This window comes from Myxine glutinosa, chromosome 1, assembly GCF_964187855.1.
Source record: "Myxine glutinosa chromosome 1, kmMyxGlut1.1, whole genome shotgun sequence".
Taxonomy (NCBI): domain Eukaryota; kingdom Metazoa; phylum Chordata; class Myxini; order Myxiniformes; family Myxinidae; genus Myxine; species Myxine glutinosa.
The window spans coordinates 439,233,073-439,252,551 of record NC_136261.1 but is presented as its reverse complement, the minus strand read 5'-3'; the positions used below and the strand labels follow the sequence as shown (position 1 = coordinate 439,252,551).

At 41.7% G+C, this 19,479-nt stretch overlaps 1 protein-coding gene across 14 annotated transcripts in view; it reads right to left on the bottom strand.

The window, feature by feature from the left end:
- The window catches only part of LOC144889667 (uncharacterized), a 124,330-nt gene that overhangs the window by 40,328 nt on the left and 64,523 nt on the right, over positions 1–19,479 (bottom strand). For 4 of the 14 annotated variants that reach the window (XM_078770780.1, XM_078770788.1, XM_078770781.1 and 1 more), the window contains one exon: positions 5,900–6,059. The exons of the other annotated variants lie outside the window; for them this stretch is intronic. The gene's annotated coding sequence lies outside the window, so the exon portion shown is untranslated. The remainder of the gene's footprint in view (positions 1–5,899; positions 6,060–19,479) is intronic. 14 annotated transcript variants of the gene reach the window in all.

The following is a 19,479-nucleotide window of genomic DNA, read 5'->3' as shown; positions in this document are numbered from 1 at the left end:
AGGAGGCCGCCGTCCGACATGTTCACGTGTTGCCTGGGGTCGGTGGATCACTGCTCTGCTGCCATCGATCCACGACAGCATCTGGAGCACCTTCATGAGGGACAGTATTAGCCTGATGATGAGGTTCAGTGATGCCTCGCAGCACCTTCATCATCAGCCACAGGTGATGGTGCAGCAGCAGATGCCAGCACAGATGCCAGTCACAGCACAGCAGACCATGATGGCACCTCTACCCCCACCAGCAATCACCCCGATCTACCCTGCTACACCTTTGCCGGCACAGCTTGTTTGGGACAGCACCACTCCCATCTTTGGTGCTCCGGTAGCCACCACAGTGCCACAGTCTACGGGTGGTGCAGACAACATCACACCACTGACGAATATCTCGGCATTTGCGGGTTTGTCAAGGCTCCTCGGGAGTTTCGCCGCGGACACTGTGGGGATGTCGTCACCGAACCTGCCACAAGCTGATGATGACGATGACTCTGGCAGTCAGGAGTATTGATTATTGGAAAGTTGTGCTATGACCAATTTTTTTTTTTTATATGAACAAATGAAATAAATACAAATAAAATATGAAGAAATTTGCATTGGTTTTATTCTTTTTATTTATCTTTATTTCTCTCTTTTACATTTCCCTTTATTCAGTTCAATGATGTATGACATGAATGAAGCATGAAGCATAAAGATGTTTGATGTGCAAGAACAAATAACAAAGAGTATCATTGTAATGTAATAATCAAACTTTTCTGCAGGGAGAGAGAATGAAATGAGAGAAAGAGAATGAAATGAGAGAAAAGAAAGTCCAACACATTATTTCCACTGGTCCCAAGTCCAATAAATAAAGTTTCCAAAGGACCAAAGTCCCAAAAATAAAGTTCCCAAAAGTCCCAAGTCCAAACAATAAAGCCATATCCTTGTCGGCACCACATGACCTCACTCCACGGAGACCCTCACACCATACTGTCTTGCCATGGAATGGAGCCGGCAGGGGAGTTGTAGTAGGTCTTGAGGTAGTTCCTCTGGTCCTTGGCTACACGGGTGTGCACGTTCCCTCTAACCCCCCCCCCCCCTTCTTCAATGTCGGCCAGCTGCGTACCTTCCCTCCAGGAGCCTGGGATGACGTTGTGATCATTGTCTTCATGGTCCATCACCTCGTTCTGCTGAGCTGGATAATGCAGACGCATAAGGTTGTGGAGACAAACGGTGGCCAGGATGATAGTATCGATTGTCTCTGGTGTCTGGGCCATGGTTGTGAGTATACAGCGGAACCGGTTGGATAGGATCCCAAAAGCGTTTTCCACGGTGTGCCTTGCTCTAGACAAGCGGTAGTTGAAGATGCTTTCCTGGTGGTCCAAGTTCCTCCTGCCATATGGCGTCATCATCCAGGTCTTCAGCGCAAAGGCCGCATCGCCGATGATGAAGTATGGCATGTCTCGGGCATCATGAGGCAGAGGGTCTGGTTCTGGCAAGCCGATGGCGTGATCTTCAACAGCCAGCTTCAGATCGCACCGATTCCTGATCTGGGCATCTGATGACGATCCGTTCGCTCCCATGTTCACCCAGATGAACTGGTAGTTGGCATCAACCAGCCCCATCAGGATTATGGAGTAGACCTTCTTGTAGTTGAAAAAAACGGACCCAGACTTCTTCGGTGCTTTGATGCGGATGTGTTTGCCATCGAGTGCTCCTAGGGCATGGTGCATGTACCACCTCAGTCCAAATTGCTCAGCTACTGTCTTCCACTCTTCTGGTGTAGAGGGAGTGTTGACGACCTCCTCCAGGTATTCATCGACGATGGCCTGGCAGACATCCCGTACAATGAGGCCGATGGTGTTGTGGGCCACTCGGACGTTGTACTGCAGGGACATGTAGCTATCCCCTGTCGCAAGGTACCTCAGGGTGATTGCCAGTCTCAGACCTGGTTCTATTGGTTCACGCCAAAATGTGAGCTGCTTGGTGATTCGAGGACCGAGACACTCTAGCAGCTCGTCAAACAGGGCTGGCTCCATCCTGGTGAAGTTCTTGTAGCCCTGCACGTCTTCGCCCCTGAGCTCTACCATGAGCTGCTCATACTGCCCTAGAGCTGGTCGTCGCAGGAGCCATGGCCTCACCCAATGTCGTCTCTCCCTCCATTGTCCTCTTTCTTCATGCTGCTCCTCAGCGTGAGCCAGCAGTAGGTCATCCACAGCAATATCTTGGTCCAGTGCTGCCAAGTCATTCAGAAGGACCAGCTTCATCCTATGTTCATCATCCATGATAGATGTTGGTAGAGAGACCCTTGGTAGACCTTGACCATAGAACATACTGCAGTGAGCTGAAATGTCGACCCCTATTTATACCTGGCCAGAAAATCGTGGTATGTCGTAATGCAGTCGCCAGGCAGTCATATCTCTGTCGCCAATGGCCGTAACTCGGCCGCCACTAGTCCTACTGCTGTCGTCGTCAGTCTCCCATAGCCGCAGGGGAGACGTGACAGTTCTTCTGTATTCGATATACAGCCGCAACAGTGTCGGCCCGTAGTCGGGAAGATGCTGCAGGAAGGCCGTATGGCATTCGCATCTCTGCCGTGCTAGCTGGTGGGGCGATTGCGGAAGACTATGATCGACTGGGTTGCGGCCGCTTTACGCTCTTATTAGCATTACCGACGACAGCATGGCGGTTCGTTGCCAGCGGATGGGTCCGTCCGGCATTCGGTGCAGGGAAGGCGGTCTACTCGGCCCGAGATTCCACGCACCATCGGGGCACGGGACCGTCCAATGGCCCGATCTCGCCCTGCCGGAATGCCTCAACAAAAAGGGGTCGCCATGACGACCCTTCCTACCGGGCCGCCCGTTCCACCTGGCGGAGCTCGGACGTGACCGTTCCGAGCGAGGCCCAGCGTGGATCGCGTACGGCGGTTCTTTTGAAACCGCCGTGGTTCGGATCCCTGCTGGTCCTCGCGGCACGCGAAGCCCGGCACGCACCGAGGGCCCGATTTGGCTAAACGTCGTTCTAACCGCTAACCCTGTTAGCGTCGATGCTCCATTCGCATGCTTACACCCCGCAGCCCGTTCCTTGCTCACACATCCAGCCGTCTCCATGCTCTTTGTCATTGCACCTTCCCTGACACACCCAGGTACACTCATCCCGCTTACAGACTTTGTCACACACCTGACCACCGCACACCTTTGCACACACTCGTCGTTCGCACACCTCACCAACACACCTCTTCACGCCCCCTCCTCGGTCACCTCCTCTGTGACAATCACAGGTGTGCTCTCACTTGCACACCCAACCACATGCCTCACGACCAACTGAAGTGTGCATTCCCACACACGCTCTACTATTCCAGGTGTGCATCCTTCCATTCCAGGTGTACATCCTCTCTCACCTGCCACAACCAACTCGCGCTCTGTGTCACTCTCACTACTCTCACCTCCACACTCGGTCGCGCACTCACCCTTACTCTCGACAGCGTACTCTGTACTCATGCACCCGTCCGTTACACACCTTTCCCGCGCATTCTCTTGCGCACACTCTCCCGTTACTCTCTCCATAACACTCACCACAGGTGTACACTCTTTTGTTACATCCTCTGTAACACTCCCCACTACGTGCTTCCATGTGCTCCCATGTGCTCCCTCGCACACGCGCTACGACCAACTCACTCTCGACAGCACACTCACTCCTCGGCACGCACTTTTTCCTCACACACCCCAGAGTCGGACATTCTCGCACACCTCCTCCTTCGCACACCGTACCTGTCGCACACTTCACCAGCGGCCTCTCACGAACACCCGGGTCCACACCAATCCCCAAGCTGACTGAAGCTCCCCTCACATCATATACATTTCCACATATATCGCCACTCACCTTGGCACCTCGTCTCCGCACCTCCTTCGCCACCTGCAAACTCTTTATTTGGTTAGCGAGCACATCATCACGATTCGAGCACAGACCTTGTACCAATTCCATTACTTCCTCCTTTATCTCTTTCTCAGCTTCCCTTCGTCTCTTCGTAATTTCACTCACCCCCTCTTCCACCTCCTCTAATTTTTCCTTTACCTCCTTCATTTCCCGGTGCGCCCCCTCTATCTCTTCCTCTAACGCCACCTTAACCGTTTCTATGTGCGTCCTCACCTCCCGGTCCTTCGTCTCCATTACTTTTGTCACCTCGTCCAACCTCGTTGTCAGTCCCTCACGTACCATCTGACATTGCCTCTTCGTCGCTATCAAGTCGTCTCTGATGTCTTTTTGTGTTGCTTTTAACCCCCCGATTATTGCAGTGTTCTTTTCCACTTGGTCCACGAGTTCCTTTTGTCCCACTGTCAGCTGTTCTACTCCCCTCGTCAGACCCTCTATGCCCCCCTGTAACCTAGCAGTATTATTCCTCACCTCTTTCTCCATATGCTTCTCACCTCGCTTTACCTCCTCGCGCACCCCCGAGACCTCCTCGCTTACACCTCGTCGTATCTCCTCCTTCATCTCCTCCATCTCTTTTGTAGATGCCACCCTCATCTGTCCCAATTCATCCCTCTGAGCATCCAATTTAATTTACCTTCTAACCCGATTTTCACCTCCTCTATCTGGTTCCCCATCCGTTTGATTTCCCGGGCGGATTGCTCCCCTACTTCCCGCAATTTGTCGTCCATTGTGTTTTCTCACCCCCTTAACCCATTTTTCACCCACTCTGTTTGATTCTCCTGGGCAGCCATTCTATTTTCCACCCCCGTTAACCCATGTTTCACCCCTTCTATCCCATTGTCTAACCCCTCAAATTTCTTGTCTAACCCCTCAAATTTCTTGTATAACCCCTCAAATTTCTTGTATAACCCCTCTCTTAATTGCTCACTAGCACCCCTTGCTTCGTCCCTTATTCGCTCACCCATTTTGTCCATAAGGGCCCCCATTTGTAGCAAAAAAAGGTTTGAATCCACTGGCGGCGCTGCTACGGTCGCGGGCGCCGTAGCCATGTGCGAGGTGCCATTTTGCGCGCCCGTAACCTCGTGCGCGTGGGCGCCATTTTGCGCACCTGAAACCCCCTCAACCACATTGCCATTGTTCTCCTCCTCCCTTTCCTCCACATACATTTCCCCGAGGTCCTGGGTCGATTCTACCCCGTCCATCTCTCCCACCGGCATCCGATCGCCTTGATTGTCCATGGCACGACTCAATTTGGGATTAAAAAAAACAAATTTCGGCCTCTCCAAATTTTGACTAATTTTTTTTCTTTTAGACGTTTTAAAAATTTGGTTCGGGCCTCGGATCTCACTCCCCGACACCAATTGTTATGGCCAATTGTACAATTGTGTCCAAAATTTGGGCCAAACAAATTTAGTCCCAGGTTCGAATCCCAACTCCTGACTACCAATTGTTACGGATACGGAGGACGGCTCTCCCGTTAGCAAGGGGTGATTAGCCCCTTGTCCTGTTAAGCTGGCCATCTCCCCGTTCCTGGTACTTGTAACGCTATCCTGCGGGATGGAACGGATCAGGGTTATGGGCCCAGGGTTTATCCCGAATACCTTTATCTGTCCCTCCGCAGACTAGGGAGACAAGTACCGCTCGAACCCCGGTTTGGATGGTCTAGTTAGTTGCCAAGCGGTTTTTAGCAACCCGTCGTTCGAGCCATTAGCATTACCAAAGACTAACCCGATTCTCAAACGTTGGCCGAATCGCACCACGTGCACTCAATATGGAAAACTCTAAAGCGACCGAAAGAGCATGAAGAAGTAAAAACAAAGTAGGGAATAACAAGATTTATTACTATTTATACACACTAAGCAGAAAGGAAAAGAAAGATGATTTATAAGGCAATTGAAGGAGCAGGAGACATAGTGCAATGATTAGCTTATATATGGCAGTCTTAATTAATACCCCAAGACAACATGAAAGACGGACAAACGGGCACACTTACATGGGGGAATTGATGGCAGGAATCACTGGAGGGAGGAGAATGTCCAAGCCGATGGCAGGGCAGGAAAGGTCCGGGCAATTCCACTCCCTCGAGGTCCACGTTCCGTGCTCGAAGCGAACAGCAGCTGGCAGCTCCCCGTCTCCACAGCCAGCAATAGGGCCTAGAGGGTCTCGGCGTATTGCTCAGTATCAGCACCCCCTCATGTCTCGTTCTCTCTTGGCTGCTTTAGCTGGATCGCGCATCTGCCACACCTCTCTCTCACTCTTCCTCGGACCTCAATCTTCTCCAAAAAGCTCACCTGCTCATCTCTGTAAAAGCTCATCTGCTTGGGGAGCGTCCCGCGGCGGGTTATATAGGCCCCGCCCTTCACCCTTTGCGAACCTCCCCCAAGCGTTCTCTCTCCGCCCTCTCAAGCCAAACCCCTCGCTCTGGGTTGGATGAGTGGGGCCGACTTACTCCTCCCCTCTATGACGAGGTGGAGACCCGCCTTTCTTCTTCGTCGTTACCTCGTGCGTAATGGAGTCAAATGCAGCAAAGTGGACGGCAGATGAAAATGCAGCAAAGTGCCTAAAGAGTCAATTGCAGCAAACTGGCAAACCTGGCACTTGGAAGCTGCCATGGGGCGTCGGAGGGCCTACTCTTATTTAATTCGGTGCAATAAAGAGTCAAACTAGTGGGAAACACATCCTTAACCTACAGAGAATAAGGGACTAACTATTTAAAAGGATATATGGTGTCCTGTGTGTAGGTTTATGAAATTAACTAAGAGGACGAGCTTCGACCTTTCTTTACATTACGAGGGTCAGTTACACACAACAAAACCATACTTCTCACATTCGTTACACTTTCTCAAAATCGTTACACTTCTCAAATTCGTTACACTTCTCAAATTCGTTACACTATGTAGAAAATTCTTGTCAATTCATCTAGGGGACGTCAAATAGGACCTTACGAAAATTTCATTAAAATTCGCATTTTGTACTAATTAACCCTTGACCCGAATTGGTGGCTAATTATGCAAATTTCGCAAAACAAACAACAATGTCTCATTCCCCTGAACCTAGACAATGATGCTATGCCATATATTCTTTTCACTGGAGCATTTTGACATGAAACATCAAAGGGAAATCGACTGACATGGCACTCCGTAGAAAGGTCAACCGTTACGGAGATATTCTCCATAGAAGTGAAAATTTCTTTCACATTTTCCATTAAATTAAAATCTTTGACATGCAATGTATGGCTTAATATGATAGATACTCGATAAACTTTTTCGCCACTGTATTGAATATTAAAAATAAAACAATTTCTGTGAAAACTTGATTTTGCACTTATTGACCTTTGACCTTAATTAATGACCTAATTAGGCAATTTTGGGAAACATAAACAAGATATTCATATTCAGCACAAAATTCCCTTGAAGAAAAACCTATTTGTTTGCTTTTCCTCAAAAATGCCTCATGCAATCACATTTGCCGGAAATTGAACCAGTCTATGTGCAATGATGATTGGAAAGCTCTTGGTGAACGTCATCTTGGGATATGCTCCGCAGGTTGGTCAGAGCGATAAAGAGAAGGACAGGTTCTGGTGTGCGATAGAGAAACCGATGGAAAACGTGAAAGATGAGGAATTTGTTGTGGTAGGACGAGACCTAAATGGACATGTGGGAAGGAGTATGGACGGTTTTGAGGGAGTTCATGGGGGTTACGGATATGGTGTGAAAAATGGAGAAGGTGAAAGGATTTTGGAGTTTGCTGATGGAGATGAATTGTTGATTTGTAATACTCAGTTCCAGAAAGAGGATAATAAGCTTGTTACATACACGTCAGGTGGGACGACTTCCTGATGGTGCGTAGGCGAGATAGGGGGCACCTCCGGGACACAAAGGTGATCCTGGGGGAGGAGGCTGTTTCACAGCACCACTTGGTTGTCTGCGACATAAGGGTGAAAGGTGCAAGGAGAGCTCGGCGGGTGAAGTACCAACCGAGAAGGAAGGTGTGGAGGTTGAAAGAGGTGACAGTAAGGGGGGCATTAAAAGAGAGGCTGAGTAGGGTAGAGGATGATGTGGTTGAGCTTGAAAGTGGTTGGATGTCAATGAAGGAGATTCTGTTGGGAGCCATTGTTGAGGTATGTGGATGGACAAAAGGACCACCGAGGCACTCGGAAACATGGTGGTGGGATGACGAAGTTGGAAAGAGGATTGACGAGAAGAGTAAGAAGTTCAAGGAGTGGCAGAAGGCGAAGGGTACGGGAGCAGAAAAAGCAGAGCATGAAAGTTATAAGGCAACCAAGAAGGCTGCAAAGAAAGAGGTATCAAAGGCGCAGGAGGCATGGAGGAAAATGTTCAGAGAACGCTTGGATTCGGAAGAGGGTCAGAGAGCAGTATTCAGGATTGCACAGCAGACAGCGAAAGAGAGGTGTGATATGATGGGGGTGAGTTGCTTGAAGAATGAAGTGGGACAATTCGTTGTGGACCCAGATGGAATTAAAGGAAGATGGAAAAGATATATGGAAATGCTGTTGAATACAGTGAATGAATGGGATGGCAACATAGAGAGTAACTCAGTTTTAGGACAGGCAGAGAAGATAACTGAAAAGGAAGTTGAGGAAGCGATAAAAGCAATGAAGAGTAGAAAAGCGGGAGGGCCGACAGGAGTTGTGGGAGATATGTTGAAGGCAGCAGGAAGTTGGGGTGTGAAGAGAATGACAGAGATCTGTAATCTGGTGGTGAAAGCAGGCCACATTCCAGTGGATTGGGAACTGAGTACCCTCGTCCCTCTATACAAGGGGAAAGGTGACCCTCTGGAGTGTGGCTCGTACCGAGTGATAAAAAGTTATTGGAGCATGGAATGAAGGTATTGGAAAGGGTGTTGGAGAGGAGGATAAGGAAGAAGGTGAAGATCGACGAAATGCAGTTTGGATTTATGCCAGGAATAGGAATGACAGACGCGCTCTTTATTGTGAGGCAATTGCAGGAGAAGTACATGGAGAAGAGGAAAAAGTTGTTTCTTGGGTTTGTTGACCTGGAGAAAGCATTCGATGGGGTTCCACGCGAAGTATTGACATGGGCATTGAGGAAGTTGGGAGTGGAGGAATGGTTGATCAGAGTGGTGATGGCAATGTACAAAAGAGCGCGCACATCTGTAAGGACGAAGGATGGGAACAGTGGTGAGTTTGAGGTGAAGGTGGGAGTGCATCAGGGGTCGGTACTAAGTCCACTACTATATGTAGCTGTGATGGAGGTGCTGGCCCAGAATGTAAAGGAGGGTTAGTAGATGATAAATGTTGTTCCTGGGACACCCCCAAATCTCCATTCACTTGCATGTAAATTTTCCTCTCACCCTCACTTTTCTTCATTTCCCCTTAACACCCCCATTACTGCTACCCCTACTCCCTTATGAACCTCCTAACATTCACCCTTATGGACCTATGATCCTTCTACCCTTATGAACCTATGATCGTTCTAGCCTTATGAATCTATGATCCTTCTAGCCTTATGAACCTATGATCCTTCTAGCCTTATGAACCTATGATCCTTCTAGCCTTATGAACCTATGATCCTTCTGGCTCTTCTACTATTGACACTGAGCACATGTCCTTATACACTAATGCTTCTTCCATATCATCTGGCAGATCATCTAGCAGATCATCTTTGGCCAACTCAAACAATGATCCTACGAATATTTGCTTCCTCTCACCCTCTTAATATCAATGATCCCTGGTAGACCACTCAAACAATGATCCTACAAATATTTGTTTATGCGTAGGAAATAATTTAATTCTCTTACCACTACCATCACCATCTAATATATGAACAAAGTATATGTTTGAGTTTGGTTCTTTATCAAGATATTTTAACTGACCTAAGATAAAATGATAAACCTCCCTCAATGTTCTTGTTTGAGTTCCTCCAGTGCCACACACTTTTTGGTTGGCTCTGCCCACTTTTTGGTAAGCCCCGCCCATTTTTTGTTAGGCTCCGCCCACTTTTTGCTAAGATCTGGCCTTTTTGGTAAGCCCCGCCTGCTTTTTACGAAGCCCCCTCCCCCTTTTTGTTCAACCCCATCCACTTTTGTTAAACCCCGCCCACTTTTTACTAAGCCCCACCCACTTTTTGTTAAACCCCATTCAAATTTGTTAAACCCCGCCCACTTTTGCGAAGCCCCACACACTTGATAAACTCTCCAGCATTGTATCATTTTCAGTTAAGACATTACATTATTTCCAGCTAAGACATGCCCAGGTTTGCCCAGGGAATTTCCACCGGAAATGACACACCCAGCCCTTCTTATAAAAGGCACCGACCACAGGCTTTTTAAAACACGCTTTCTGCTTCACTTGAGAATGGACTACTGTGCTGAAATGGAATAGCTTTGCTATTTTTTGGAGTCCTACTACCTGTGTGTAGCTCAACCTTCAGATTGATGAACTGGACTCGAACCTCTTATCAATGGAGGTAAGTTTATTAATTAATTTATTTAATTTAAAAAAAATTTTTTTTTAGATAAGACTCGTATAAGAGTTGGCAAAGTTTCTTTTAATATTCATCGAGCTTGATTTATACAAATAAAAATATTGTATTAAATTAATACATTGTTATTTTCTCACAAGAAATTGTATCTGAGATACGAAATGAAAATACTGCTTTTAACACAACTTGGAATTGAAGTTATTTTTTTGTTTGAAGACATTTTGAACAGCCAAGGCCCACAGAACGAGTTATACCTTGATGACCCAGACAAAGAGTTATACCTTGGAGATCCACAAAATCCTGAAAAAGAGTTCTACCATGATGATACTTATTGTGATTTATCAAAACAAAACCCACTGAACAAGTTCTACCTTGATGAGCAAGAATACAAGTTATACAATGGAGACCCACAAATTTATGAAAATTGGGAAAGGAGAGTTCTCCCTGATGGTCTGCAGTTATACTATGTGGGACTCATCACAGAAACCCTAAAAAATTGGGAAAGGGAAGTTTTTCCTGATGGTCCGCAGTTATACGATGTGAGACTTATCACGGAAACCCCCAATATTTCTGAAAATTGTGGTTCTACCTTGGAGACTTGGAAAGATGGTTATATTTTTGGAGACTCGGAATGGGGGCTTTGTTTTGATGACTCGGAATGTGATACCTATCTTGGAGGCTTAACAGGACTGTGGTTATACCTTGGGGACTTGGAAAGTTGGTTTTATTTTGGAGACTCTAAGTAGATGATAAATGTTGTTTCTGGGACACTTCCATTTAACATGGGAAATCCCTATCTAATGTCATTTACCCCCCTGTCTTTTTTCAAAAACCATAAACACCTCTATTTCTCCCCCTATGTTCCTTCTCCCCCTATGAACCTATAATCCTTCTCACCACCTTATGAACCTATAATCCTTCTCACTTTATGAACCTATGATTTTTCTCCCCCTATGAACCTATGTTCCTTCTCCCCCTATGAACCTATTCCTTTCTCACCTTATGAACCTATAATCCTTCACACTTACATGTAAATTTTCCTCTCACCATCACTTTTCTTCATTTCCCCTTAACACCTCTATTCCTGCCCCCCTTGGTCTTATGGTACTCTTACTATCAATGATCCCGAGTGGACCACTCAAACATCGATCCTACAAATATTTGTTTATGCGTAGGAAATAATTTAATTTTTTTATTAACTTTTTGAACTTTTTACTTTTCAATAAGTCTTATTTGATATTTTTCACATTCGTTATGTTTTTCATTTTTAAACGAAGGCTACCAAACTTGGATCTTTTGTAATTAATAGCTCACTTTTGAGAAATGACATGATAAAACTTGAATCACTTCCCAGAAATCCCCATTGTTTCGTTTCCTGTTTTCACACACCCTGAATTTCCTCGAAATGTCGACAGGCACTTCTCTTCCCGAAATAAATTTTACATTATAAAAGCCATGTTGAATACAGTTTTGAACATTGGGAATCGACGGATCTGAATGACAACATGTCTTACTCCAGCCTTTACTCTGATGAGGAATACTCACCAGGACATTGGTAAGTTTTATTCAGAATTAAACTGGTGATGTGAGCTTTGTATGTGATTAATTAAAATTTATATGACTCATGATATATATTTTTATTGCAGCAATGTGAATGATTTTCATAAGGTTCCTCAAGAGTTGTACAACAAACTGAATATAGGTTTGAATAACCTACCTCTGAGATGGAGGGCTCAGAATGAAGACACAGACGAAATTTCTGTACAAAACGACCATCCGAGTCTGACCCTGGTAATTCATTATCCATCTCTCTGAATGGCATCAATAAACGGGAACCAATAAACGGGAGCTGACATTTATTTATTCATTGTCAATATAATACTCCTTCTTTTTTCAAACAGAATACAACACCTGTTGATATTGATGACCACAACTTTGAGTGGGGTGATTTTGATCTCCCAAGGAGTGGTTATTTCCTGCCAACCTGTGATATCCTTAATTTTCATCTCGATTGCATTGACACCAAACTCAACTTTTTGGAGGTACGTGTGTGTGTGTGTGTGGTGCACCGTTTATAATAGGTACCCCGTATACCTGCGCATCGTCGGAGGTGATTCAGGGTTGGTGTCAGGAAGGGCATCCGACCATAAATATATCATTCATATATTTCTCTCCTTGCTTTACCCTACACAGTATTAATAATAATAATAATAATACATTTATTTTGTATAGCGCTTTTCAAGAAACTCAAAGATGCTTTGACATGGTATGTAAATATGAAATAAATATCTCTCCCCTCTTGTCTTTAACAGAAAGAGATTCAAAACCTGAAGACATCTGCTGTTGTTGAAACTACCTTTGACTTATGTTGGGAAGAGATTGATGATTTGTGCTGGGGAGAAGAAGAAAAATGTTTTAATAATATAAAGAATTTAATGTTTTCAATATTATTTATATATATTTGCTTTGTCTACAACTATTTAATAATTAATTACAAAAAGAGAATAAAGGAGGAGGGAATGGGGAGGTGCACCCCTGCCAAAGACCCTTCACCCCCCTCATCCCACCCCTCCCCTTGTGTGTGTGGGGAAGGTGGGGGTGGGATGAGGGGGGTGAAGGGTCAAGGGTGGGGGTGCACGGAGGGTGGGGGAGGATGGGTGTGGTCTGTGTGGGCGGGTCTGTGTGGGCGGGGTCTGTGTGGGCGGGGTCTGTGTGGGCGTGGCTTATGATTTTTATTTATTTAATTTTTTTTTTTACCACTAATTAAATTAGCTAATCTGGGTGGGGTGAATAGAAATGTTGTTTAATGAATTATTAGTTTTGTTTTTTGTAATTCTTGTGAATAAAATGCCCCTAATATTTCTTCTTCATTTAAATCATATAATTTGTAGGTCCAAGGGACTGTATCCATTACATCAATGATTTTAAATAATTCATTAGTCCATCTCTTTGTATAACCTTTCTCAAAATGGCTTTTCCATCTGTATATTCTTACAATATCACCAACTTTGAACTTGGGCTTTCTCAAATTAATCTGCTTTTCATATTCTAATTTTGTAAATGTTTCTGATGGTTTTGATTTTGTTGATGAATGAACTGTATTATTGTAATTATCGACAATATTCTGGATTAAATACACCCATTGTTGAGAACCGAGTTGTGTGAATTTTTTATATAATTTCTCTTTTAAAGTACGATTAAAACGCTCAATAACTGCCTTTCCTTCATTAAAGGTGCTGTGTAATTTAATACCCTCCCCCTTTAGAAATTTCATAAATATTTTGTTATAGAACTCTGTTCCCTCGTCAGTCCATAACTTCTTTGGTTTTCTATGACTTTTATTAAATATTTGTTGGAAGGCTAACATTAAAGTATCACCCTTTATATTTTTTAAAGGAATAACCCAGGCAAATCTACTCCTCAAATCAATAACGGTTAAAGCATACCTGTATCCCTTACCATTATTTAGTTCGATTACAATCAGCAGACCATATGTGGCCAGTGTCTTTGGAATAAACCTTCCTTCTTTTAAACTTGGTGATTATAGGTTTGTGTAATTCTTCAGCCAAAAGCTCCTCAGTCTTGATAACATCATTAGAGCCTAATAGTTTTTTGAGGAATAACCAAGACCAAGTTTCAATTTAGCACTTATCATTTTTTTTACAATAAACCTATCAACTTTCTCTCTCAACGTAGGATTTCGTATCAAAGACAAATTAAACAACATTTCTCTGTCTGCCTCATGTTTTTCATCCAATGTAGTGGAATTTCCATAAGCAATATCATGTTTCATACACACTTCATCAACCCTATTTATAGGTTTAGCTTTAGACCAAGGTTTAGGATTGTCAGCCTCATCTAATCTTTTATCCAGGTTTGTTCCAGGACCACAGAAAGAATACCCTGGAAGGTGTAATTCCCCTGGAATTCCAGTTGTTGTAAATTTACTTCCTGACAGAAACTTTTGTATGTCTCCTCCACTTTTAGGAGAGATGAATTGGCACTTTTTAGAGCCACACATTGACATATTCCTTTTTGATAAACTCTCTTATTTTTAGCTTTAACATGAGATATTTTTAGATTTAGTCTTCTTTTTACATTTGAGACAATAACTCATATTTATTTATCAGAAAAGGTCCGACAGAGTATCAAAACCTTTTTGGTTTTCAACATATACATTTCAATCTTTATTTTTAAAACATAAAGAATCCGAAGGAATGCCTTCACTCTCTCCTCCATTTATTTACAAATAAAACTAACTAAAGTCAATAGCATCATCAACCACATAATCTTTTTCTTCATGTAAATCTCCTCGCTGAACTCATCTCAACCATTTTTAAAATCATTATCTTAGTAAGAGTCATTAATTCTTTATTTTCCTCTTCGGTGCGTTGAGATCGATTTATTTGCTGTAATATACTCAATCTTTTACGAATCTCACTGATTTCCATCTTTTTATATTTTTCCTCCCTCTCTCTTTGCTCCCTCTCCTCCTCCTCCTTTTTCTCCCTCTCCTCCTTCTCCTTTTTCTCCCTCTCCTCCCTCTCCTCCTCCTTTTTCTCCCTTTTATCCCTCTCCTCCTCCTTTTTCTCCCTCTCCTCCTTCTCCCTTTCCTCCTCCTCCTTTTTCTCCCTTTCCTCCTCCTTTTTCTCCCTTTCCTCCTTCTCCTTCTCCTCCCTTTCCTCCTTCTCCTTTTTCTCTCTTTCCTCCTTCTCTTCTTCAACTCCTTCCTCATCCCTTGCTACCCTCGAGTTTGAGCCCCAAAGAATATTATACATCAACTCATCTGGATTTTGAGATATTCTTGTATCAATATTTATTTTTCTCATAATAGGATACCAATAAGATTTGTTGATGATTTCTAAAAGAGTTTTATATTTCATAACTTTGAGAAGTTCATTTTTATTTAATATTTTAAACTAGTCTCTATTTGTGGGTTTAGCAATATCAGTATAAGGCCAGTTTTTAATGACAAAATTTTCATGTATATGCTCCAAATCATAAGGTATGTAATACCGAGCACCCTTTTCTTGTAGGTATCCCTGAATACAAAAATTATAATTCTCTTGTAGTCTTTTTCCTGCCATTTATGTATCAGAAATATATGTGAGATTAATATTATGACAGGTAATACCACCCCATCTTCCCACTACCAAATCGGTTTGTATTCCTCGGCTTTCTATCCTTATCTCATTACCTTCCTTCTTTGTCATGCTAACCATCGCTATACTATCATATATTTTTCTTTTCTTAAAATCAAGAATTTGTTGTTTACGAATTGTACTTCCACATAAATCCTTATCCTCACCAAGCGGATTATATTCTTCTTTACAAGACTGTGATTAAAATCATGTAGGTCTTCTAAGTTTATTGAAAAAGACCAATTATACCCTAAATCAGGCATATCATGCCCCCATTTATTAATTCGCATATTAACTATATGTCCTTCTTTATAAAATTCAATTGTAAGCAGATAGTTAAATTTAATGAGGAAAGGTGTATGGTCAGTATAACCAGGTGTTGTGGTTGTAAATTTTACTTGTTTAACAAAACGTGCTGTTTTATTTAAAGATATATATTGTGATAAATCACTGAATCTAATTCAGTCATTCGCATCTGTAGGGTTTGGATAATTGATTAATTTATAAGTATTCTTCATATTAATATTTTTACTTATGCTATATTTTTGTCGTTCAGCCTGTGCCTTTGTATAATAATTTGATAAATCAATATCCTGAGAGGATTCTCCAAAGATGGAACCATCTTTTCCAACATAAGTCATTTATATTAGATTAAAAATGACATCATAAAAATTTTCATTATTGTTGAGTTGAAATAATACATATAAACATAATTAACCACAACATTTAGAATTAATTTCTTGAACTTGAAATGTTTGATAAACACCATTCTGTAAGAATTGTATTACTTCAACAGGCGGTGGCATACCATAACTATCAAAATAATATTTATCCTGACTATTACGAATACAAACCCAATGAGAACCATTCTGTGTGTCGAAATTCATAATAATATTTTTTGTATTCTCATTTATATGTATTAATTCATCTCATACAAATAACCACATTATCAATTTTTAGTGTTTTACAATACTTAGCTAGTTCTATATTTGACGTTGTATTCTTTCCAAATTGTTTAAACCATTTATCCATTTATTTATGAGAAAGATACAATCCATTACCCTGTTTAGTTAGTTTAACACCTGCTTGAGCGATAGAGGAAAGCATATCTCCAACTAACAATTTGGCTTTATCAGGTAGATTTTCAAGTTTTTGAGCAAAATCCACAATTACACCACTTCCACTAATTTGTTTCTCCAACTCCTTGTTATGTCTTTCCAATTCTTTTTGAGCTTTTAGTTGTGCGTTCCTTTCGTTAGCAGTTTTTACTGCTGCTGAAATACCACCAGTCAATGCTCCCGCCGGACTTAAACCAGCAAATAAAGGAATTAGAAACGGGAGAAATCCTCCTCTTGACTCGTCTATTGAATATTTCTTTAACATAGGTTTTGTCATTTTAATTTTAAGTGAACCAGTATCATTTAGTGTTTTTACTTGTGTGTGTGTGTGAGTAAAACATCAATTCTTACAGCTCCTTTTCTTTGAATTGTATTAACATTAATAATACAAGGCTTTTGATTTTGAATGCAAGATGTTAATTTATTAAGATTGATTTGATTAACATATACCCCTACCATTTATTTATGAGAAAAACCTATGTGATATTAATCATAACACCATTATCTGTATTAATCTGTAATTCTGTTTCTTCCAAAAGCAAACAATATGCATTAACCTCTTCACTCTCCCCTCTTTCAATGTATAGAGAAGTATCCACTCTATTAGACTTTATAGTTTCTTTTTGAAAACAGGTCAATTGCGTAGATCGTATAAAGTTTTTGAAACGCAACCATTTCCAAAATAGGGTCATTATTACCGTTGCTTTCACACACCTTTTGGTAAGACTTGTAGGCTTCCGCATAATCATTTTTTCCCCAATCAATTTCCAATCTATCTCGCGGATAAAATGTGCCATCAAGAGAAACCCGAAGTTGTTTTACCTTGGCATTATTGCTCAGCGCATTATTCTAATCAGTACCGTCCTCTCCATCTGGTTTTTAAAAAATGAGCCAGAGGTATCGTGGCTTTCCTTGAAGAACACCTAAATTCCAAGTGTAGGTAGTGTGTTCCAGTTTAACGTGTTGACATCTTCTTTTAAGATGTGATACATTTAGCGGTTTCTTTGAGTTAAGTCTTCTGTTTAACATCTCTTCTGTTTTAAGATTAGGAGTATATTCGCTGATATACCAACACAAATCATTAATAACAAATTTATTATTATCACCAAAAGCATTTTGAGCCCCAAAAAGCAATCTATTTTCATTATCATTCCTTTGTTGTTGAAATCTAATTTTAAGCCCATACAAAACTTTATCATAATCACAAAATCCAAATATACCTTTAAGAGGTACTGCTACGGTAAAACTATTCTCTGCTTTTGCATCATCATTATACATTGCCTTCCTTTGATTATAACCAGGGTCAGCATTTGTTCCCGTTGACATATCAGGAATAAAACCTTCAACAGCTCCCTTACCCCTTCTATCACTAAACGAATATAGTGTAAATTTCATCATTTCAGATGTAGCAGAGCCATAATCAACCGCTTCAACCTCTTGTGTTCCAATATACAGGCGGACACTATCAAACATTTTCCAGAAGAAATCATTGACGAGTGTCGCATTAGTGTTATTTCCAGCCTTAGTCAATTTAAATTTACACAGCAAGAAACTATCAGCGAGATTCAAGCAAGTTTGTTGATTATTTATTTCAAAACTTTTTGTTCCGTTTGAATTCCAGTCTGTTCCTGTTATAGCATTTACCTTAAAATAGTCTTCCTTTTTAGTGGAGTTTGAAATGATAATCGTATCATCCAAATCATATATACTATCAATCGCTTCCATACTTGTATTTATATAGCATTAAAATTGTTGAATCCCTGACCCAAGTATTTTAATGATTTTTTGTCGTTCTTGTGAAGATAGTTGAGTTTTACCTTTTTTAATTTCTTTGATTGCTTGTAATTTATGAGACTCCTTTTGAGCATCTTTTATACTCTTTATAGCACCCGCTACATTTCCCACGGCAGAAGCAGTTGAACCAATTAGGTCTTTATGTTTAAGAATGGTTGAACCAATACCCATTAGAGTATCAATTATCCCATCTCCTTTATTTCTAAATTGATGTCCCACACCCCATTGTCTCTTTGGTTTATAGTATCCTCTACCAAGAAACATACCTTCACCCTTATAGTATGGTGAAAGGAACATCCCATCCCCTGTAATTACTTTATATTTTCCCAACTCGTGTTTTCTCACAATAACCATTATTTATTTGTTGAAAAACTTCACGTAGGTGAATTCTGATGGATATAATTTCTTCATTAAAGGAGATCATACGATTATCTTGATCGGTTATCCTAAAATTTACTCTGTATATGGTTTTTCCTGACAGGTAAATAGACGAGATTTTTTTGGTTCCATATTAAATTTATAACCAATCGGGGTTGAGTATGCGCTGAATGAAAATATTGTATTTGTTCTTATTCCATCGTTATAAGCACCATCAATCAAATCACAATGAATTAATACTGAATTTATACCGGTGGATATTTGAATGACATTATCACTGTAAAACGTTCCGTTAGTTTCAATCTTTTTTGAAGAGAAACCCAATAGCTCTCTAAACGATTTTTCAATCGTGAAATCAACTTTATAATTATTTTTCAGTTTAATAGTTGATTTTGAAGTGTGTTTTTGAATATCTATTACAATATTTTTTGGTTCATCACCTTTTTCTTTCATAAGGCGAGAGACTTCAGAAGATATTTGAGAAATCTCGTAAGCTCCGGGTGAAACTGTTATAGTTTTGTACCCACTTCCTGGATTATAACTAAACTTGTTGTTTTTCTCTGTGATATTAAAAAGTGTATTGTAAATCTCCATTGACAACAAAGAAGCCTCATATGAGACAAGGGGGTCAAGTTGTAGTGGGTAAGGGAATGAAGCTGTGTAATCACTCGTTGTGAA